We start from the raw sequence: 21,677 nt of genomic DNA, 5'->3' as shown, positions 1-21,677 counted from the left end.
CCACAGAGCTCTGCATTTTTATGGAATATAAAAAAGCAGGCAGGAAATATGTGTCCACTACGTAGGAATTCAGTCTAACCCAGTGCAGCTCAGGCAGGCAAGACTCCCTCTGAACTCAAGTGCTGAGTTCACAAAAGATCAGTCCAGAAAGCTTTTGTTGTTTTCACAGAAATTTTATACAGGGCACATCTGCTCACCTGTGAGCTCTTTGAAGGGCGATACCACGTCTTACTCATATTTCTCCCCAACACCTAGCACAGTATCTATATAGTTCACAGGAGAAGCTCGATAAATGTTTGCTGAATCAAGATGTTTTAGTTCAAACAACTGCAATGATTTTTCTTATCAGCCCAACCTCCTGGTGACCTCCACCACTTTGTATGATATTGGTAAGAATCAGGTTTCCCAGAGTGCCTTGCACACTTTGACCCATCTTAAAATGCCTTTGCAGGGATTCCTGGAAGGCAGTAGTGCCTCGAAACCCATGGGTGGCTTGGCGTGTTTAACTATGGGAGTGCAGCCCAATCCAATTGAAGGAGGCAGCAGAGCCTAGAAGTTAAGCATGGAGGATCTCCAGTCAGACTCCGTGCATCAGACCTTGGCTCTATCACTTTGCAGGCTGCAGAACTTTGGCCAAATCATTGCAACTCTCTGTGCCTCAGTTTCCTCAGCTATCAAGAATTATAACACTGTGTACCTACCAGGGTTGCTGCTGAGAATTAAATGAGTTAAAGTATCAAAAGCACTTGGGACAGTGACTTACACAGAGCCAGCCCTTAATGAATATCAGTTGTTATTAGTTGGGGTGTGGCTCATTTAAAATACACCCATTTAAGGTTCCAGTGGAAGGCATAAGGCTCCCAATTCCCTGTGTACACATTTTATGTCACGTCTACAGTCACCCCTACTTTCAGGTCTGAAGTGATTTGGAACCCACCAGATAGGGCACTGACCTTTTCAACATCAAGTTTAATTAAGGCTGGTGAGTAGCTAAAGTGTAATGTTTCATGTCTTTCCATGTAGTTCAGTGAGAAAGATTTATTAACTCGTTAAAATGTCTTGTTAGTTATTTTCAGCTACTCAGAATGACTGCTACTTCCAGCCAGCAACTTGCCCCAGAAAAGACCAAGAATAGAATCTGACTTTATTGACTTGCTAGGCTGGCATTTGAGTCACTCCATCACATTGCTCCAACATTAGGATAAAAAGCTTAAACAAGTGGTGTCTGATTAAAATTCACCCGCCTCTGGTGACATGCAAAAGGCTCTGGATGTGTCAGGGTGAGGCCATGTCAGGCTGGCGCCATATTCTGCTTCTCCGTGCTGTAGAGTGGAGCTGCCTCAGCCAGCTGAGCGGTCGGTTCCAAGGAGCTGGGTCTCTGTGATGTGTTGACCTTGCTTCCTGCAGACCAACTGGTTGAGGCCCCCAATCTCAAACTCCTCCACCCCACTCCCTCTGTGGCCCATCAAACCTTTTCCTTTTTTAAAACAAAACCTCAGCTGCTTCCTCATCTCCCGCACCCACCCTATCCCTTCAATCAAGTTGCAAATGTATAGTCTCCTCTGTGGAAGCTCACTTTTTGGAAGACAGAAAAAATTCTCCTCAAGATACAATTCCCCGAGTTTCCTTCTCACCCCCATCCTGCAAAATGTGCTTAACTCTAATATGCAGTAATGAATCCACACTCATATTTTTGGTCTATATGTGCATACTCTCTATTCTTTCTAGTTGTTTTCTGGTTAGATTTTAGAAGCAGAGCATAGCAGTTGATAATATGAGCTGGGAAGGGGTGAATCCAGGCCATGGTTTACTAGTTGTGTGATTTCAGCATATCACTGACTTCCTGTCTTATGAACTTCATCAATAAAATGAAAGTAATAACAGTACCTTCCTCGCATGGCTATTGTGAGGATTAATTAAAAAAAAAACCAACTAAGAGTGTCTTAGAAGGGTGTACTTAGAAGAGTGTCTATCAATAGTTAAATACCAAATTAATACTGTCATTTTTGTTCTTGCAGTTGTTGTGACCAGCTGCTAATAGATGGGGATCCACTCACTTTCTCATAGTGCCAAGCAGAGATTGATATTTAATAATGTTCTTTTGATAATGGCTATAGAGAGAATAAGGGGAGAAAATGCGAAATAAGGTCTAGGTTTTTAATAAAGTAGGCAAAAATGATTTCCTGAGCAACCAAATTTCTGAATGTGTTTCCACCAAACTCAAAGCTTCCTATTTATTATGACAATTTCCTGCTTTCAAATATTGAACACTAAACAGGAAATTAGTTTGAGGATGATGGTCTCCAGCCAAAGAGAGGAAAGCAATTTCCGCGCAAGTAACCAGACACTCTTCCTAGGAAATTTTCTTTAGAAAATGAGTATAATGCACATGGACCTTGAAAAAAATCTCCAGGTACTTAAATTTTCATTCCTAGAAATGAAGGGCAAAATTCCACTTCCTCGTCTTCATAGTCCAAATCATCATCACGTTTTCATTTTATTTTCTAATGGGAGCTTGCCTTTTGGAAATGCAAAAATGGACCTGACCCTGCAGGTGGAAAGCAGGAGGATCTCTGGTGACTTCCCTGCTGTGTTGGGCCACCTATGTGTATGGCAGCAGAGAGGTGGGGTGGCAGAGCCTGGAGGCACGATGCTATATGCACAGGGAGCTCAATGAAAAGTTCATTAACGATGAAGATCATTTTTAAAACTCTACATTAACGTGATGTCTAAATAGGTATCTGGTTACCCACTAGTGTTTCCTAGGAAGCCTTACACTGGCTACTTCACAGAGAACCATATTACAGAAGTAGAAACTTTCCAGTACACATCCACATCATCTGTGGCTAACTCGCTTGGGCTGCATGGGCTGGGATCAACAGAAATTAAGGCTCTGAGGTGAACACAAGGACAAAACCTCTGAATTTTAAACGTTAACAGTTTGTGTGTTCAATGTTGTAAAACTTACCAAAACCCAATGCCAAGATGATACAAGGTCAAACAATATGGGCTTAGTCCATCTCACTCTCACACATACACACACTCGCACGCCATTAATAGCATCTCCCCCTCTTTATATGGTACGTCTTGAAAATTAATCAGCAGTTTTAGTAATAGACAAAAGTTGTGCGCCTAGCCAATCCAAGGTAATATAGATACAGACAAATGGAACTTTGGGGAGTATTTTTGTCAACAGTGAGAAAGCACCAATAAGGAATCAATTCTGCCTCAAAGGTAGATAGCAAAGAAGCAGTAAGAAGCCAGGAAAAGTTGGCAGGAGTTTCAAAAGAAGATGCCAAAAACCAAGTCATAAAGCTAATAACCATAATTTCTAACAGCTGCAGAGTGCTTGCCCTGTGCTGAGTGCTGGACACACATTCTCTCTATAAATCCGCCAGGTCAACAGAGTACTATTGCCATCTTCTCCTTTGCAGAGGTTAATTAGTTTGATTGTGGTAATCATTTCACCATGTATATATGTGTATATCAAATTATGACATTGCACACTTTAAATATATATAATTTTCATGTGCCAATTTTATCTCAATAAAGCTGGAAAAAATGACTGGTGTTTGTTTCTAGAAGCTCTATTTGGTTTTTCAAATTAATTCTTTTGTCTATTCAGATGCCCTGTTCTTTTCTTATGTTTTCTCTGCATTTTAGAATTTTAATAACTTTGAACATACTTAAATATTTAATTATAGACCCGTAAGACTTTAAAAGTTATTATTTCGGCTTCCTTGGGTGTCTATTTCCTTACTTATTGTGTCTGCTGACTTGACCTCATGAGGGTCCTTTCCTCGCATGGGTTGCCCGTTGTTATTGTGAGCCATCTGTGGATTATTTTGCACGAGACGATTATACTCGGGGTGTGGAAATATCTCTGGAGAGGTTCTACATTTCCTAGAGGTTTCATAGTTCTTCTATGTACATCCTGTGGTTTAGGAGTCCCAGTGCTACTGGGGTAGTATAAATTTGAGACCTCATGAATGTTTCAAGAATGAATTTTATTTTGTGTATTTTTTTTTCTTTTCCACCAAGAAGTAGAGTGGATAGCAAAAGATCCATGCTATTTCTAGGGGCCTATGAGTATGGTTATCTAAGAATGTAAGAATGGTTTAATATTAGGAAGAAAATTAACATAATTCACAACATTTAAAAAACTAAAGGGGAAGACTAATGAAAACCTTAGTGGATGCAATGCAGAGTCTCGTAAAATTCATTCATAGTTTATCCTTTCGGGGTTTTCAAATAAAACACCTCTTATACAACTAGGAATAAAGGAGAAATTTAACATGATATAAAGTATCTACCAAAAATATAAGCAAACATCACATTTAATCTTAAACACTGAAACATCCCCTTAATGTCAGGAGAAGACAAAAATATTTGCTATTGCTATTTCCATTCAACTTGTTCTAGCTAGTTCAATAATATAAGAAAAAAAAATGATTTTAAGATTGGAACAGAAAAAAAAATGTCATTTTTAAAGTTAACATTATAGTCTTTATAAAAATCCTACAGAAACTTACAAACCATTTCTAATAATGTGTACAGCAAGGTGCTGAGTATAAAATCAATTTATAGAAATCAGTGACATCCCTAGATATCATTACTAATTGGAAGGCATAAATAAAAACATTATTCCATTCACAATAGACACAGAACTGTAAGATATCTGGGAGTAAATGTATTAAAAGATGTCCAAGTCCTTTATAATAAAAATTATACAAATTTCTGGAAGGACTTTAATTTAAAGACCTGGCTAAATGGATGTTTCAAATTTATAGATAAGATATCTCAATATTATGAAGATTTATACAGTTCTAATAAAAATCTCAACAGGGTTTTTCACAGAACCTGACAACTTGATCTCGAATTTTTATGGAACAGTAAAGAGGCACAGTACTTTTGAATTGAGTAGGGAGTTGCACTCAACCAGACACTTCTTATTATAAAGCTACAGTCATGTAACATTGAAGTTTTGGCAGAAGGAGCCCAATAAAACAAAATGGAAGCAGAACATCAGGCCAGAGAATGTGTGGACAAACCCTCCTCTATAGCCCATTTTTCATGAACAATGTTTCCTTCATTTAGGACTACAAGGACTTAATACACTATCACAAGAAGTGCTGGGCCTCCAGGCTTGGGTCATTCCCATCTCAAAAGATCATATCTAAAAGTTATAAAAAAAGGGAAGAGATAAAACTTGGCTACCACATGCCCTTTCTTATTGCACTTTGTCACGGTATTTTTTGAATGCTTTTTTTTTCTTTCTTTCTTTTTTTTAATTAAAGAGGAATCCTGCCCTTCAATACTTTATATGGAACATATTTCCCATTGTATTTCACTATTGTCAACCATCCTGGATATAAAAGAATATAATAACAATCACACATAAGTAAGAAACAGTGTGAGACTAAACCTAAGGACCTGGACCCCAGGCAGCCCTCTTTGGATCCACTTCTTCTCTAATCTAATACCCATCTAATGTTGGGTATTTTCTAAATAAGAATTTTATAACCAATGCATGCTAACCATCTTACGATACTTTGAAGAAATTACTGTCATTGTCATTGTTGATTGTGGGAGGGTTCTAATGTTGATTAGCCACATTGTCTAAAGCAGTGTGACTTTGACAATCTAGATGCCTCCTTTGCTGTGGAGCTTTGTTTTTTCACTCCTTTGTTATTTGGAATAACAAAGATATAAGGGTCAACTGCACAGCAGGTGGAGTAGTGTATTCACCTCAGTTAGGGTACCCGAATCACTCATATTTTGTTATCACCTATCTAGCAGACAAAATGTTTCTGCTTAACTGCTTTTGTTTCTCAAACATGAAGAAAAATAAAACTACTTTAGTTCAACAGAAGGAAAGCAGTGAATATCTCACAAACTGAAGTAGAATTTTAGTCAATTTCTTCATAAAATTGTAAATTTATTCCTATAGCTATTCTTACACAAAATGTATAATGTAATTTATTCTTTGCTTTTAAAGATCTTTCTCATAAAATTCCCAGACCTGTGTTATTCTAATACCATTTCATAAAAGAAAAAAACTTTAAAAAATACATATGAAATTTTTATCAACTAAAAAACATGTACATGAAAATATAAAAAAATGTTTCCTTTACAAAATGAAGTTTAATATTGAAAAATGGAGAAGTGCCAGTAAAGATGGCAGAGTAGGTAAATGCTGTGCTCACGTCCTCTCAGGACCACATCAATTACAACTAAACCACAGAACCACCATCATTGAGAATCACCTGAAGTCTAGCTGAACCGAAGTCCTACAACTATGGACATACGGACTGGTAGGAGACTGGCAGGAGGGGCAGAGACACGAAACAGGCTGGTCCTACACCTGCGGTTGACCATTAAAAGTAGGGAGGTACATCTCTGCTGTGAAGTTCCCCCCAGAGAAGCAAGGGGTCCCAGCCCCTCCCCAGCCAAGGGTTTCAGTGCTGGGGAGAGAAGTCCCAATATTTTCTCATTGTGAAAAACCAGCAGAGATTGTGGCTAAGCAAGATGAAGGTGGCTGCACTCCCAGATACTACTCTTAAAGGGACCATGCACGGACTGACTTACCGACAGACTCACTCGCTCTGAGCTCCAGCACTGGGGCACTTGCTTGGAAGGCATCATAGATAAATGGGGAGGAAATAAACTGCCTAGCTTCAGAGTGAGAGCCGGAGGAGCAGCTTTCTCCCACATGGAGGAGCTGGTGGAAGCCATTGTTTCTTTGTTGAGCCCTCCCCCTACCTACATGCAGACACAGGCTTGACGTCATATCTGAGTCTCCATCCAATTGGCTAACACCTTTCATCTGCCCACCTTAGTGATTCCCTGAGACCATGCCCCACCCAAATTCTGAACACACTTAAGCTTCCAGTGGCTTTTTCTTATAAACGGCCTGACTTGGCTCATACTGGACTCTCCTAAAATCGTTCAGAGGTTCATAAAACACAAACAAGCAGCATCTGGCTTTTGCATGTCCCACAGCTGTGGCTGAGCAGCCCTAAGCCCGGCACTAGCAACAGCCGGCCTTGGTTTGTGGCTTGGTCTCTCAAGGCACCTCCAAGCACAGCGTAGGTGGAGGCTATCTGTGGATTGCTTTGCGGCTGATGCCAGATGGTCCCAGGCAGGGCACAAACTGCAGCTGAACTTGGCCTGCAGCTGGTCCCCTCCCAGGAGGCCCTGGGGCTGGCACACCCAGTGTCCAGCTTCTGACTGGGCTGGAGCATTACATGGTCAGCTCCAAGGACCACACACCCAAAGGGCAGACTGAGCAGGCACCAGAGTCCCACTAAAGTGAACCCTGCTCTGTAGGGTGAGCCTCTGCACCACAGCTCCTCCACTGTCATCATGGCCAGGGATTGAAGGCCAATCTCTCCCACCTACATGCAAACAGCAACCAAGGCTCAACTACAAGAGGACACACACACCCCACACAAAAACACATCTGGAGCATCCAGCTCTGGTAACCAGGGATACTGCACCACTGGGTCCCACAGGACACCTACTATGTAGAGCTACTCTACTAAGAGTGGGAGGCATAGAAGCCCTGCTTAATACATAGAAACAAACACAGGGAGGCAGCCAAAATGGGGAGACAAAGAAACATGTCCCAAATAATACAACAGAACAAAGCTCCAGAAAAAGAACTAAATCAAATGGAGACAAACAATCCACCAGATGCAGAGTTCAAAACACTGGTTATAAGGGTGCTCAATGGTCTCAGGGAGAACTTCAACAAAGCAATAGAAACCTTAAAACTGGAGATAGAAAACATAAAAAAGAACCAGTCAGAAATAAAGATTACAATAACTGAAATGAAGAGTACTGTAGAGGGAATCAATAGAATAGATGCCTAAAAATAAATCAGCAATTTAGAAGATAAGGTAGTAGAAGATACCCAACCAGCACAGCAAAAAGAAAAAAGAATCCAAAAATGTGAGAGTTTAAGGGGCTTCTGGGACAACATCAAGCATACCAACATTTCCATCATGGGGGGGGGGTATCAGAAGAAGAAAGCAAGGGATTGAGAATCTATTTGAAGAAATAATGACTGAAAACTTCCCTAACTTGGCAATGGAAATAAATATACAAGCCCAGCAAGCACAGAGTCCCAAATAAGGTGAACCCAGAGAGGCCCACACCAAGGCACATCGTAATTAAAATGCCAAAGGTTAAAGACAAAGAGAGAATCTTAAAAGCAGCAAGAGAAAAACAGTTAGTTACCTACAAGGGAGCTCCCATAAGATTGTCAGCTGATTTCCCAAGAGATACTTTGTAGGCCAGAAGGGAGTGGCAGGAAATATTCAAAGTGATGAAAAACAAGGGGCTACAACCAAGATTACTCGACCTAGCAAAGCTATATTTAGAATCGAAGGACAAATAAAGAGCTTCCCAGACAAGAAAAAGCTAAAGGAGTTCCTCACCATCAAATCAGTATTACAAGGAATGTTAAAGGGACTTAAAAAAAAGATAAAAAATATGAATAATAAAATGGCAATAACTACTATCTATCAACAATTGCTTTCAATGTAAGTGGATTTAATGCTCCAACCAAAAAACATAGGGTGGCTGAATGGATAAGAAAACAAGACCCTTACATATACTACTTACAAGAGACTCACTTTAGATCAAAAGACACACACAGACTGAAAGTACAGGGATGGAAAAAACGAGGAAAAAAAAAAAAGCTGTGGTAGTAATACTTACACCAGGCAAAATAGACTTTAGAACAAAGGGTATAACAAGTAACAAAGGAGGCCCTGGTAATCCCACTTCTGGGTAATTACCCGAAGAAACCTCAAATGCTCCTTCGAGGGGATGTGTGTATCCATATGTTCATTGCAGCACTGTTTACAGTGGCCAAGATGTGGAGGCAGCTAGGGTGTCTGTCGATGGACGAACAGATAAAGAGGAGGTGGTACGTATATATATTCGGTCGTCGGAAAACTCATGACGTATTTTTCTATGTTTTCATTGCAAAAATGCGTCATGACTTTTCCGATGACCCAATACAATGGAATATTGCTTGGCCATGGATGGGAATGGGTTCTTGCCATCTGCGGCAGCATGGATGGACCTGAAGGCTATTGTGCTGAGTGAAGTATGTTGGACAAAGAAAGAGATGCAATGTGATTTCACTTACATGTGGAATCTAAAGAACAAAATAAAAACAGAAAAAAAAAGTTTAATATCCATGCCAAATAGAAACAGAAGATTCTTTTAATATGCTAAATTTCTACGGTTTAAATCAATGTTTCTATTGAGTGTGTGAAAAATGTCATGCAAAAAATTAATACATGAACTACTTGCAATACATCGTAAACAAACAATAAACCATCCAGACACATTTGAATTAAAAAACACAGATCTGTTTACTTGTAAGATACGGTAAACTTTTATACTTTAGAGTGTGCACTAATACAGAAATAAAAACTTAAATGCCTATAATTTTATCAAAACACAAATAATTTTCATGACAAAGAGTAGTTCTAAACATAAATCATATAAAAGTGAGCTCAACTTAATCTTTACTTACAATATTGATAATCACCCATTATCAGTGTACATATTAAAGATTTAAGGCATAAGAAAAACACTGAAGCAAAAAAAAACCAGAATAGATTTTCTTCAAATTTCTAAAACTGACTACGGTCATTCCCTCTTCACATATGCCATTACATCTGTGATAATAACTCAAACACTAAATTACACTGTGTGGTTTAAGCTGATGAAGCTACAGAGAATTCACTTGATCTCATTCATGGATTAAAGCTAAGTTGTTGTTGACTTAAGTCAATGGAGCTCTATTGGTTACCTCCTGATTTTATAAAAGCTTTATGTTTACCCAGACATTTTAAAATTCCTTCCTATTTCCCCATATCCTACGGATGTTATGCCTCTTCATAAACACTATTTTTCTTCCTTATCTACTTGTGGGGACACACTGTCATTCTCCATCCGAGTCACTTTGACTTCATGGTAGGAAATACACAAATTTCATGTGGTAAGAACAAAAATCAGACCCATCTACATACCAAAATATTTTCTGAAAAGCAAAAATCTTATAGTATTTACAAAAATGATCATTTAATAACAAGAGCTGTATGTGCTCATCACCTTAAGGCAGACTAAAGTTTAAAAAAAAAATGGTCCCATTCCAGGATATTACATTCACACAAGGAAGCTAAAAAGCTTCTGCACTGAACTTGAACATTAGATAAACTAGTGGACTAATAAGTCAGTCTTTTATTCGTTTGTAGTGAACCTCATTGCTTGGTGCCAAAAAGAGTCCTCTATATGTTCACGTAAATCACACATTCACAAGCAGTTACAACCTTCTGACAGAGCCTATGTTGGTATAAAATATTCTGCGTAAGATGGATTCTACTTAAGATTGATGACAAAGAACTAAAGAACTATATGCCATAGTTACTTCAGGAAAACAAGACTATCTACCTACTTACCTATCTGTCTATCTGAAATCACCCCTCCCTATAATAAGTTTTTCATTAAAATGGTGGTAGCCTTCTTATTTTGAGAAGAATTTTAAATCTCTTAAAGTGTTTGGGAACCCAGTCATAAAGCAGCGTGATATACATCTTTTGTTAACATTTCATCTCCATGTGATTTTATGCATTGCTTCTCTAAAAAGAACCTTATTCCATTAATAATGCTGTACCTAAGGAAGCCTTTTCAATATTTTAAATTGTGTGAGTGCATCTGTATAAGTTTTCTCTCTTTCTCTCTCTCGTCTATTTCTGCTCAGATTGGCAATAATTCAGATGCGATGCTTTCTGTTTAGCAATTAATCTATTCTACTTCTTAAAATTTTGCTTTTGCTACTTATTGAGCAAAAAATGAAAGTACAGAGCTAATTCTGCATGAGAGTCAGTTAACAAGATAAAGAAGCCTTCCTGTTGTTCTGTGGCCACAATTATAAATGCACAAATGTTTCATGTTTCCTAGGTGAATTAACTTTATCCTTTGTGCAGAAGGCAGGTTATTTAGTAAAATTTTTGAGGATGTTCGTTTATAAGCTATAAGCTGGAAGAGTTAGTATGAATAATTTCATATTATTAGTATAGCTTCATAATTATGAGCCTACCGAGATAGCTGACTCCAAGCTACATATATTAATATATATAGAAAAGTTCTGTCTTTATAGATGATAGCAGAACTAACACACTCAGCATAAAACAGAAGACATGGTGTATCACACTTATTCTATGAGTCTGACATTCTAATATTCCCCCAAAATATAACCAAAAATGTCTTAATAAATAAGCAGAAAGTCACCTTATGGCCATTGAAAAAAAATTACTGAGTAAAAAGTTGTCTTATGGCCACAGTATCATGTTTTATAACTAGAAGTCCATGAATGTTCACTAGTTATTTTAACAGAAGCTAAGACCATCCTTAGGTAAACCATCCTTAGCATGAAAATGCCTTTAGTTAAAATCTTTATTTGCTCTGCAAAACTCCTAATATTCCAATTCAACTAATAAGCCACTTGTTTACAAATGTCATCAAACCAAATTGAATTTAAGAAAAGAGTTCCATAAAATTAAAACTAAGAAATCTACCACAAAGAACTCACATCTTAAAGCATTCTATTGGGTATCATACAAAAGCTACATGAGTTTTTTATAGCACCCTCTCTTTATAAAACAATACCTGAAGCCCAACCAAGATCTCTTCTGCTCACTCACATAAATGGTCTCAAACCTGTCAGTGGGATTCACTTTATTTATGAAGCTACTCTGCCACAGAGGCCAACATTCCCATGAAGAAAATGTCTACATTTGGGAGGTAAATTAACTTTTTCATCATTTATGATAAAGTCACCTCCAAAATCATGTCCACAATTTTCATTCTCTGTGAATGATTTATTTTTTGGTTAGATAATATATGAGTATTTCATTCTTTCTAAGTGCTTAGTTGTTGTTCATCTCCTCAAATTATATCACAGCTGTATCTTGTCAACAGGTGGTAAAATATACACCCATATACAAGAGAAATAGCACACCCCCACATTTCAATTTTTTTGCTAGTTATTGTGGCCTATCACCTTTTTGAAATATAGTTAAAATGCTGAACTTTGTTTTTCATGTAAAATAACATTGTGTTTCATTACGATGACTCCTAAAATGTTCCTGAAAACCGAAGCTTTATAGTATGATGAAGAAAAAAACAGGAGAAAAAAGAGAGACCGAATATCTTTATTAGAGAAGAAAAAGAGAGAAAAACTCCTCATTAGAGAAAGGAAAATCACCTTGATAATTAGTTACAATTTCTTATATTTAATCTCTTATTTTTACAAATGATTTAAAATCATTAACCTCAGACCCAGTAATAGTGTGAGAATTTAACATTAAAAAACCAAATAGTCTTATTTCCTTAGCAACGAAAGATTGTTGCCTGTAGTCTATGGTATTTTATATTATCCCACTTGAAAAATAAGCCTATTAGTAGACAGCACAATCTAGGTTTTATACTAGAAATGTAGTATTCCATTTATAATTCATCCTTCCAGATTAATATACCTTTATATAATTATCTCTTTCCAATACTGTTACATTATAGTCTCTGCTTATACTTCCTATTTGTGGAAAATATTAAAATAGCTACTAGAAAAAATACACCCATTTTCTATAGAATTATTAAATGCTTTATATAAGTACTCTGATTCCAAATGGTTATAAAACCTGGAGGAAAAAAAAATCTTTTGAACTTATTATTAATAATGAATTCTATGAAAGCACTAGCATTTTAAATTTCAAATTTATAATTTCTACACAATTAACAAAAATATCCTTTAATATAAGAAAAATATGTTATTTTGATACTTAAGGAAGAACTGCATAATCTCTTGAGAATTCAAAAAACTAATACAGTTATGTTTTTCCCCACATATACCTAACAAGGCAAGTTTGACTTACAATAATTTAACCAGCCCACAAAATAGTATTTGGGAACTGGTTTCATTCTGACAATTTTTAAACCTTTTTCAACAGTTTCTATTAGATGACTTCTAATTACATAAAAAGGAATCTGCTTGAGAGTCTAAACATAACTGGCTTGAAAATAAATATTACTAGTATCCTTAGGGCCAAAATATGACAAGGCAGTCCTAATAAAAATAAGGCAAAAAGCAAGTGAAACTAAGCAGTGACAAACTCTTCATAAGCCTACTTTTTCCTTTCTATTACACAATTGTGTTTTTTTTGTAACAAAACTATTTGGAGAGAATTCCGTCTTTGGAGCAGCCAATATTGTTTCCTAATATAATAACATGAGGAAGAAGCAAGGGATATTATTGGTAAAGGTAGACCGGGTCAGTGAAAACCCATAGGATACCAGAATTTGAAAACCATCCAGCCAGGCTCAGTAATGTAATTGGATGTTCCTTTAAAATTCCTTCCTGAGTGTGTGTCATGAAAATCACAAGGATTAAAACCTGAAGCACTTAAGGGAGGAACATTACAATATTAATCACTAATACACCGAATGAATACTTCCTCTTTCCAAAATGAATACCTTACATTCTTTTTAATTCTTTTAAGGTGGTTTTTGGCTAAGAAAGAAGAAAGGAAGGAATGTCAACAAGTCATTCAGTCCATTGCCATCTCCAAATTATCTCTGAAACTAAATTGCAATTTGTTTATTCAAGAGTTTATTGCTTTAAAAAAATAGTACATGCTTTCCTATTATCATTTCTTTAATACTCTATGACTTTTTAGATAAGTGCTTTAGCATAAGCTGCCATCTAATAATCTTGCTTCTAAATTTGTAATCAAGTATACAATAGGAGTAATTCTATTCTTTTTCATCCTTTACAGAAACAGTCACCCAACTGTCTTCCAGTGTAAATTCCCCTCTGTCTCTCTTATTTTTCTAAATGACTTTTAAAAACACTTCCCATAAAAAGAAGTCACTTTCCTTTAGTAGCTATTCAGTTATCTAGTCTTTCCATTAAGGCTCTTATTTGAAAATTCAGCAGGTAGTATTCAACCATATTGTCACGTGTTTAGCAATAACTATACTTATTATTCAAGTATTATAACCTTCATTTTTCTTATAATCAATATACTCTTTTAAAAATCATCTATGCTACGACAGCATAGTCCTTGCTTTGTTGGTTGTCACCATTTTCCTGCGGACTAGTGATTTTTACTTCTGGCCTTGGTGGTCTTTGAGGGTCTAAGTCATCCTGGAGGAAAAGAGATCAAAACAAAGATATTTAGTTTTTTAATTACAAAGGTAATAAAACTCACAAAGAAAAAAACTACTTAGTATTCCACTTAACCACATAAATATTCAACTGAGACCAGTTTCTTGGGTCCCTGTTTTTCAGTCTATCATCACCCAGTGGACATGCCAGTCTCAGCACTACCAGGACAGATCCCTTTCTGGGGCCACAATCCACTATGTGCTTTAAGGGCACAAACTTGTTTCTTGTGCTGCAGGCTTTACTTTTTTTCCTCAATGGTTTTCTTTGTTTCTCTTTGAGCTTTTCTTTTCAACAGTATATTTATGCTTTTCATATTAGCATTTTCAGAAATGCAGCAATTCTACCCTCAGATCACATTAACCCAACCCCACACCAGCTGTTCTTCTGTTAGTCTTCTACTAGAATTCACAGATCCTTTGTGAATATGGTACCAAGGAGCATCAAGTATCAAGCAGATAAGAGCAGGGCAGGAAATGAAAACACAGAGGCAGCATTTCTCCAACAGCAGCCTTTGTCGCTGCCACTTGGACCTCTCATACGTTATTAATGATACTGTCTCGTTTACAATTTGTTTTTCCCCACTAGACTGACAACTGAGGGAATGAGATTAGAATTAGCTGCTTCTCAAACTCTGCTCCACAGACTCCTAGAGGCTCCACAGCCCCCACCACAGTCACCAGTGTGTGGAGGACCGGACTGGCTCCCGGTCACCCTCCCCTCTGCAGGGCCATGGCTCATGCTCCAAAGAAGAAAATAAGATCACTAGAACTATCTCTTATTTCACATTGTTATCTTGTGAAGTGTCTCAAATAGTATCTTGGATATAGTATAAGCTTAGTAAATATCCATTAATTGTTGTGTATTTGTCATGTTTCCTGCTGTTTTCCTACAATCATATCACACTTCGTTTAAGAACCGTTACATGGGACAAAATGTTACATGGTAAAGTGAATTTTTACTTATTGTATAAGTGAAGAATCCTTTTGAAAAAGTTAATTATTAATGTGTAACTTATAATTCATATAAACCTGGTTTTTAATATAATTGGTATGCTTATACTAATACTTTTGAGAGAATGAAAACAAAATATATTATCATTATAAGAGAGATAAGTCAAGTAAGATTGAATATCTTGTGGGTAACTGTTCTGTCTTAGGCCTTAGGCCTTGTACAGGCCTTAAAATTCCTAATTAGTCACATATCAGGCCCTTGTTCATTGGATTCCCAAGAATTTAGATTTGCCCTCAATACATACCATTAACATCTAAACTTCAAATTATAAAACCTTGATCTTGACTGATGCCCAATTCCTATGAAAGGGCTATTTTTGAAAGCTAAATTTATAGAATAGAAGGACAGGCAATCTATTTACTTCTGTAAAATCTAGTTAGGTTATAACATTGAATGAAGCTAGACCACTGGAAAAATGCATACTTGGATTTTACTGTCTAGGTCCCACATAAAATTTACACTTTGATTTTATGCTGTAAACGTTCATCAAAGGCCACTATATATAACACAGAGCTTCATGAAAGCTACCACTGCAGCTGCCATATAAATAACACTGAGAACACTCTACATTATTTTTCTTCCTGTATGAGTCCCCAGACAAGAGATTTTGCTTCCCTTGAGAAACGTTATTTTTTTTTCCTTTGCCTTCCTTGAGAAATTAGTTTTGTTTCCTTATGGAGGTAAAGGGAATCATGTAATTGACTGAATTCTTTTTGTTTATTTTAGCTACAAACAGCTTCAGAATATACTTGTATATGTTAGCTAAATTTTAATAACCATGTAGAACTACATATGGGAAATTTCTTATGGGACTGTGATTACCTCATGCTGAGAAAAGACGAGAGACATGTTGAACATTTCCCTTTAGATATTAAGATGCTTTTGTATAAGCCATACAGTGGATTACAGATAACTTTGTACTGGTGATTGAAACCTGGCCATAACATTTTGCATTTTCCCATTACTAAACTTGGTCTCCCTGAGTAAGATAAAATTGATGAGTCAATAATAAATAATACCCATTCATCATATTGGGTTATCAGGGATGAATCGACCTAGACCCATGTCGGAGGTTACAGTCTTGAGGGAGGTGGGCCATGAGATGACAGACAGGAAAGAAGGGCACAAGCAGATGGTGACAATGCTGTGAAGTCCACCTGCCTCTTATACTATGAGACTCAACTTGAGCCTGTTCATCGGCATCTAACTTTATCCTCTGGAAGAACGCCAGGACTTGAGACTATCCTGCTGCAGGGCCAGTGGTGGGAAAACAGGCTGGGAAGTAGGCTTCAATACAGTCTTCACTCGCAATGTATAAAAAATAGAACTATATATTATTAAGTACCTGGTATACTGAGCACTTAATTTAATTAATCCATTTAAACTGGATTAAACAAACTAAACTTTAATATTTCTAGAGAGCAAAGAAGTCACCCACAACAGCCACGATGTTCTTTATATCATGTCTAGATCTCACTGGTCTCAATATTCTTTCCTGGTTTGTATTTTCCCTGGTCTTAACTTATTTGTACTTGTTATTTTTACGTCTCTCTTTTGTCATATATGATCTTAAGAGCCTCTGTAAATTTTTTTGTACAATAAGGTAGGAAATGGGTGGATGAGTGGGTGGATGGATGGCTAGATGGCAAGAAGAACAGACATACAGACTGTCAGATATGTGGTTGCCAGCACTTCTTAACTGATTGAAACAATATAGTCAAGTAAATGGTATTGGATCTTTCCCTACTCAACCATAAGTGGTTTCAACTCAAGTCCTAAGTGACCTGAATAATTCCTGTGTGTGTGCGCACGCACACATACACATTCATGCATGCAAACGAGTGACCAAAGGCAATAGAAATACCTCCTCTTGTCCACTGCCAGCTCCTGCAGACTTTATTTCCTCATCCTCTGCCTCCTGCAGCTCATCATTGACCTGATCTATTTCCTCGCCATTTTCTTCATCGGTGCCTCCATTAACACGAGCAGGGCCTGTCTGCTCCTCCCCATGGCCCAGCGTCTCCTCGGCTTGCTTGGAGGCAGCAGTAGCCTCCCCATTTCCTTCCTCTTCAACTTCACCATTCATTCCTAAGAACTCTTCTTTTTTTTCTGTGGCCTTGCTTTCTTTCTCTCCATCTTCTTCTTCATCTACTATTTCTGCTGGCCTCTAATGGATCAAAACGAATAAAGGATAACAGTAAGAAGTGTAACAGATTTTCCACTGCACATTATAATAAGGTAACATTACGTTACAATCAAGTAAAACTTCTGTACATTTGCATAGCACTTTATGGTGTATAATGTGTTTATCTTTCCTGAGTGCCTACTGAACGTCACTCTTCACAAGTATCTTCTCATTTAATCCTCGTGACAATGCTGTGAGGTTGGTATTGTTTCCATTTCACAGGAGAGAAAACTAAGGTACACAGAGATCAAATATCTAGCCCAAGATCCCACTGGTTATAAATGAAAGAGCCAGAATTAGAATTAAGCATGTGACTCCAGAACCAATGTTCTTTGTCCCCGTGGCAGGGAGGAAACTACACTGCAGGGTCCTTAGCCGATGGCTAGTGGAGGGTCTGGCCAAGAGGAGAAGGTAACAGAAATTCTTGATGGAGATAATATCATCCTCACCCCTAATGCTTGGTATGTATATTTATATCTCTAAATACAAAACGGGCAATGGTGATGGTCCCAGGATGTGAGCCCATCAGGTTTTCTAACATCAAGTATGGATAGCTTTCCACACAAATGTCCAAGAGCATTGACAGTGTACCTACAGATACCAAAATTGATTGTCACACAGATCTGAGACCAAGAAACTATTAGTCTTTTCTATAAAAATAATATAAATGTTCAAGTATAATTAGGCATTTTTACTGTTATTTGGCTACATGTAAGGCTGCTTTAAAAGAGAGCAGGAGGCTGAATTCTAGAGCCAAGACCCTGGAGAGAGAAAGACTCAGGGTCAAGTCCTGGCCAGGCACTAACTAGTTGTTACCTAATTTCTGTGAGTTTCAAATTTCTACTTGTAAAATAGGAATATAATAACACTTCCATGGGAATCAAATGAAATAAGTTATACACAGTGCCTGGCACATCACAAATCGCACCTCCCCCGCCCCCCCCCAAAAAATTAAAATCCCTTCTCATTTGCTATGATACGTTCTTTCCTGGAGCTATCATATTTCTTCATTGCCCCCAATAAAATAATAGTTTTTAGACTGTTAGGACCGCAGACCTGCCTCTTCCTAGCTGTCTGACATTGGACAGGTCACTTAATCCTCTGGCATCTGTAAAGTGAGGGTTTGAGACACACAATTAACCCTGACCTCCCTCCAGCTCTGGAAGTTCATTTTCCTCTCACTGCCCAATGCACGTTATGGGGCTGTTAATGGTCTTAACAGTGAACATGATGCTTTCAGTTTTGGAAGTGAAAAAGGAAAGAAATGAAGAGGAATAGACTAAAAGTTCAGGATAAAATTCCACACAACATTATTCTGAAGAGGAAAGAGTTAGAACCATACATTTCCATATTTTGTCAAAAATAAAACTGCAAATTTGATTACATGGTATCAAAGATGTACTTTTAAAAATGAAGAGAGAAAAATTAGTTGTTCTTAAGATACTCCAAAAAACATAGTGTTTGTCATCATGCAGATTAACAAATAGTACAGTGAGGCCGCATCATTCAAATTTTCATTCAGATGTTTAATTGCCAAAAATGTAGGCAGGGCCCTAGCTATCCCTAAGCATGCTGCCCAAGAGAGGCCCTTGAGAAGTTCAAATGCTGGGCAGAAACTAAGGTGGGATGAGAGTAGTTCTGCCATCATGAAATGTAACCCACAGTGCTTGGTAAGGATTTCTGGTTTTTATGTGTAAGACCTAAATGAATAAAGGTGAGAAAAATCTCCAGTTTCCAGAAAACAGTATGTTCTCATCTCCACACCCATGCCCTGCCCTGTCTCTACAGAGAACAAACATGGCAAACCCTGGAGGCAGACACACTTGAAGTGATGAGCAGAGGAGAGTTTGGTAAAGAAAGGGGTGGGCATTGTCATTATAAAAACAAACCTGAGTAGATACCCAGGAGCGGGATTGCTGGGTCATATGGTTATTCTACTCTTAATTATTTGAGAAACCTCCACACTGCCTTCCATAGCGGCTGCACCAATCTGCATTCCCACCAACAGTGTATGAGGGTTCCTTTTACTCCACAGCATCTCCAACACTTATTATTGTTTGTCTTGTTGATGCTAGCCATCCAAACTAGTGTGAGGTGATATCTCATTGTGGTTTTTATTTGCATTTCTCTGATAATTAGTGATGCTGAGCATCTTTTCAAATGTCTATTGGCCATCTGTATATATCTTCTTTGGAGAAATGTCTATTCAGGTCCTCTGCCCATTTTTTAATTGGACTGTTTGGTTTTTTGTTGTTGAGTTGTATGAGTTCCTTATATATTTTGGATATTAGCCCCTTATTGGAGGTGTTGTTTGCAAATATTTTCTCCTATTCTTTGTTTTGTCGATGGTTTCTTTTGCTGTGCAGAAGATTTTTTAGTTTGATATATAGTCCCATTCATTTATTCTAGCTTTAACTTCCCTTGCCTTTGAGGTCAAATTCATAAAATCCTCTTTGAAGCCAAGGTTCATAAGTTTAGTACCTGTTTTTTTCTATGCAGTTTATTGTTTCAGGTCTATGTTTAGGTCTTTGATCCATTTTAAGTTAATTTTGGTACATGGTGACAGAAAGGAGTCTAGTATATACCCCAAAAATCTGAAAACATATATCTGTAAAGATATATGTGCTCCAGTGTTCATTGCAGCTCTATTTATGGTGGTCAAAACATGGAAACAACCTAAGTGTCCTTCGATAGATGACTGGATAAAAAAATGTGGTATTTTTTTTACCATATTTTTACAGTATACAATGGAATACTACTACTCTGCCATAAGATGTAGATAATACTACTGTGCCATAAGATGAAATAGTGCCATTTGTGATGACATGGATGGATCTTGAGATTATTATGCTAAGCGAAATAAGTCAGACAGAAGAAGCTGAGAACCATATGACTTCACTGATATGTGGGATGCAAAACTGAAAGCAACAAAGGAACAAGACAAACAAATAAAGAAACAAAACCTCATAAATACAGACAATAGTTTAGTGGTTACCAGAGGGCAAGGGGGGAAAGGAGTGGTAGATGAGGGTAAATGGGTCAAATATATGGGGTGGAAGGAGAACTGACTCTGAGCGATGAACACACAATGTGATAGATAGATGATGTATTTACAGAATTGTACACCTGAAATCTATGTAATTTTACTAACCATTGTCACCCCAATAAATTTTAATTAAAAAAAAACAAAAACAAAACCACCTGAAAAAATGTCCTGGGCCAAAGATGACGTTTATGGATCACTGAGGAACAAGGGCTTCTGGGGGGGCAGAATCAGGAAGTCGGGGGGCTTCCTCAATAAGACACTAAGACAGGGAGGGACACCACAGGGGGGAGCACTGGAATGAGGAGCCAAGTCAGGGAAAACCATGGGTAGCTCTCCACTAACATGTCAGAGGAGGCCAGGAAAAGGCCCAGAGATAGTTCCCTTCCTGGTGGCTTTGAGGGATTTAAGGGGCTACTCACCATGGGACCCTAAGAGACATCTGTGGGGCTCTCAGTCACCATGCTTGAGCGAATGTGCCTAGAGCACAGGTATGCAGTAAGCAGTACCCCAGACACTGGACATTCGAAGACAAACACAACAGTCTCTGACAGCAAAGAACTCGGAGCAGCGCAGGAATAATCCCATTATAATAGGGCATAAGAAGAGAAGCAGTAAGAGCACATGTCAGGAAAGGGACATCCAAGATGGGGTGTGGCAGCCTGCTGCCAGATCTCACATGTCTGGTCACTGAGGCTTGTATTTGCAGGTGAAGAGAAGCGATGAGAAGCATATCCGTCACCTGTCTGTGCCATGCGTCATGCTCAGCGCCTACAGATTCATCATTTCGTGTAACCCTCACAGAAACCCTAGGAAGCACGCTTCCTATGCCCACCCACTTCACAAACAAGGAAAATGAGACATCATTCAACACTTCCAACGTCACACATGGGCGAGCACGTAGGGCTAGGATTTGACCCCAAGGCAATCTTGTCCCAAAGATCTGACATTCTCCCTTAAACGAGGCACACAAGAAATTGCTACTTCACCTAGCTGCTACTGCAAGCACACTCACGTGTACTTCCAATAGCCAGAAAACACAACATCTGCAGTAGGCAACATTACTTTTGCTGTTTAAAGAATAAAACATTGCTGGATTTGTATTAAAGACCTTTGGTGTCATCTATGGAGGGAACATTATAAGGACTGTTAGGTAGAGTACCTGAAGCAGTACCTAAACAAAAAAACAA

The 21,677-nt window shown here is 37.9% G+C and overlaps 1 long non-coding RNA gene across 1 annotated transcript; it reads right to left on the bottom strand.

The window, feature by feature from the left end:
• Positions 1–9,370: 9,370 nt before the first annotated feature.
• On the bottom strand, positions 9,371–17,457 carry LOC109381624 (uncharacterized). The gene is made up of 2 exons (XR_002123785.1): positions 17,124–17,457; positions 9,371–14,227 (listed from the first exon to the last, which is right to left on the bottom strand). It is a non-coding gene; the product is annotated as an uncharacterized LOC109381624 (long non-coding RNA).
• Between the last annotated feature and the right edge of the window lie 4,220 nt (positions 17,458–21,677).

Source organism: Hipposideros armiger, unplaced genomic scaffold (genome assembly GCF_001890085.2).
Source record: "Hipposideros armiger isolate ML-2016 unplaced genomic scaffold, ASM189008v1 scaffold_50, whole genome shotgun sequence".
NCBI classification, from domain to species: domain Eukaryota; kingdom Metazoa; phylum Chordata; class Mammalia; order Chiroptera; family Hipposideridae; genus Hipposideros; species Hipposideros armiger.
This window is presented reverse-complemented; position numbering and strand designations above follow the sequence as displayed.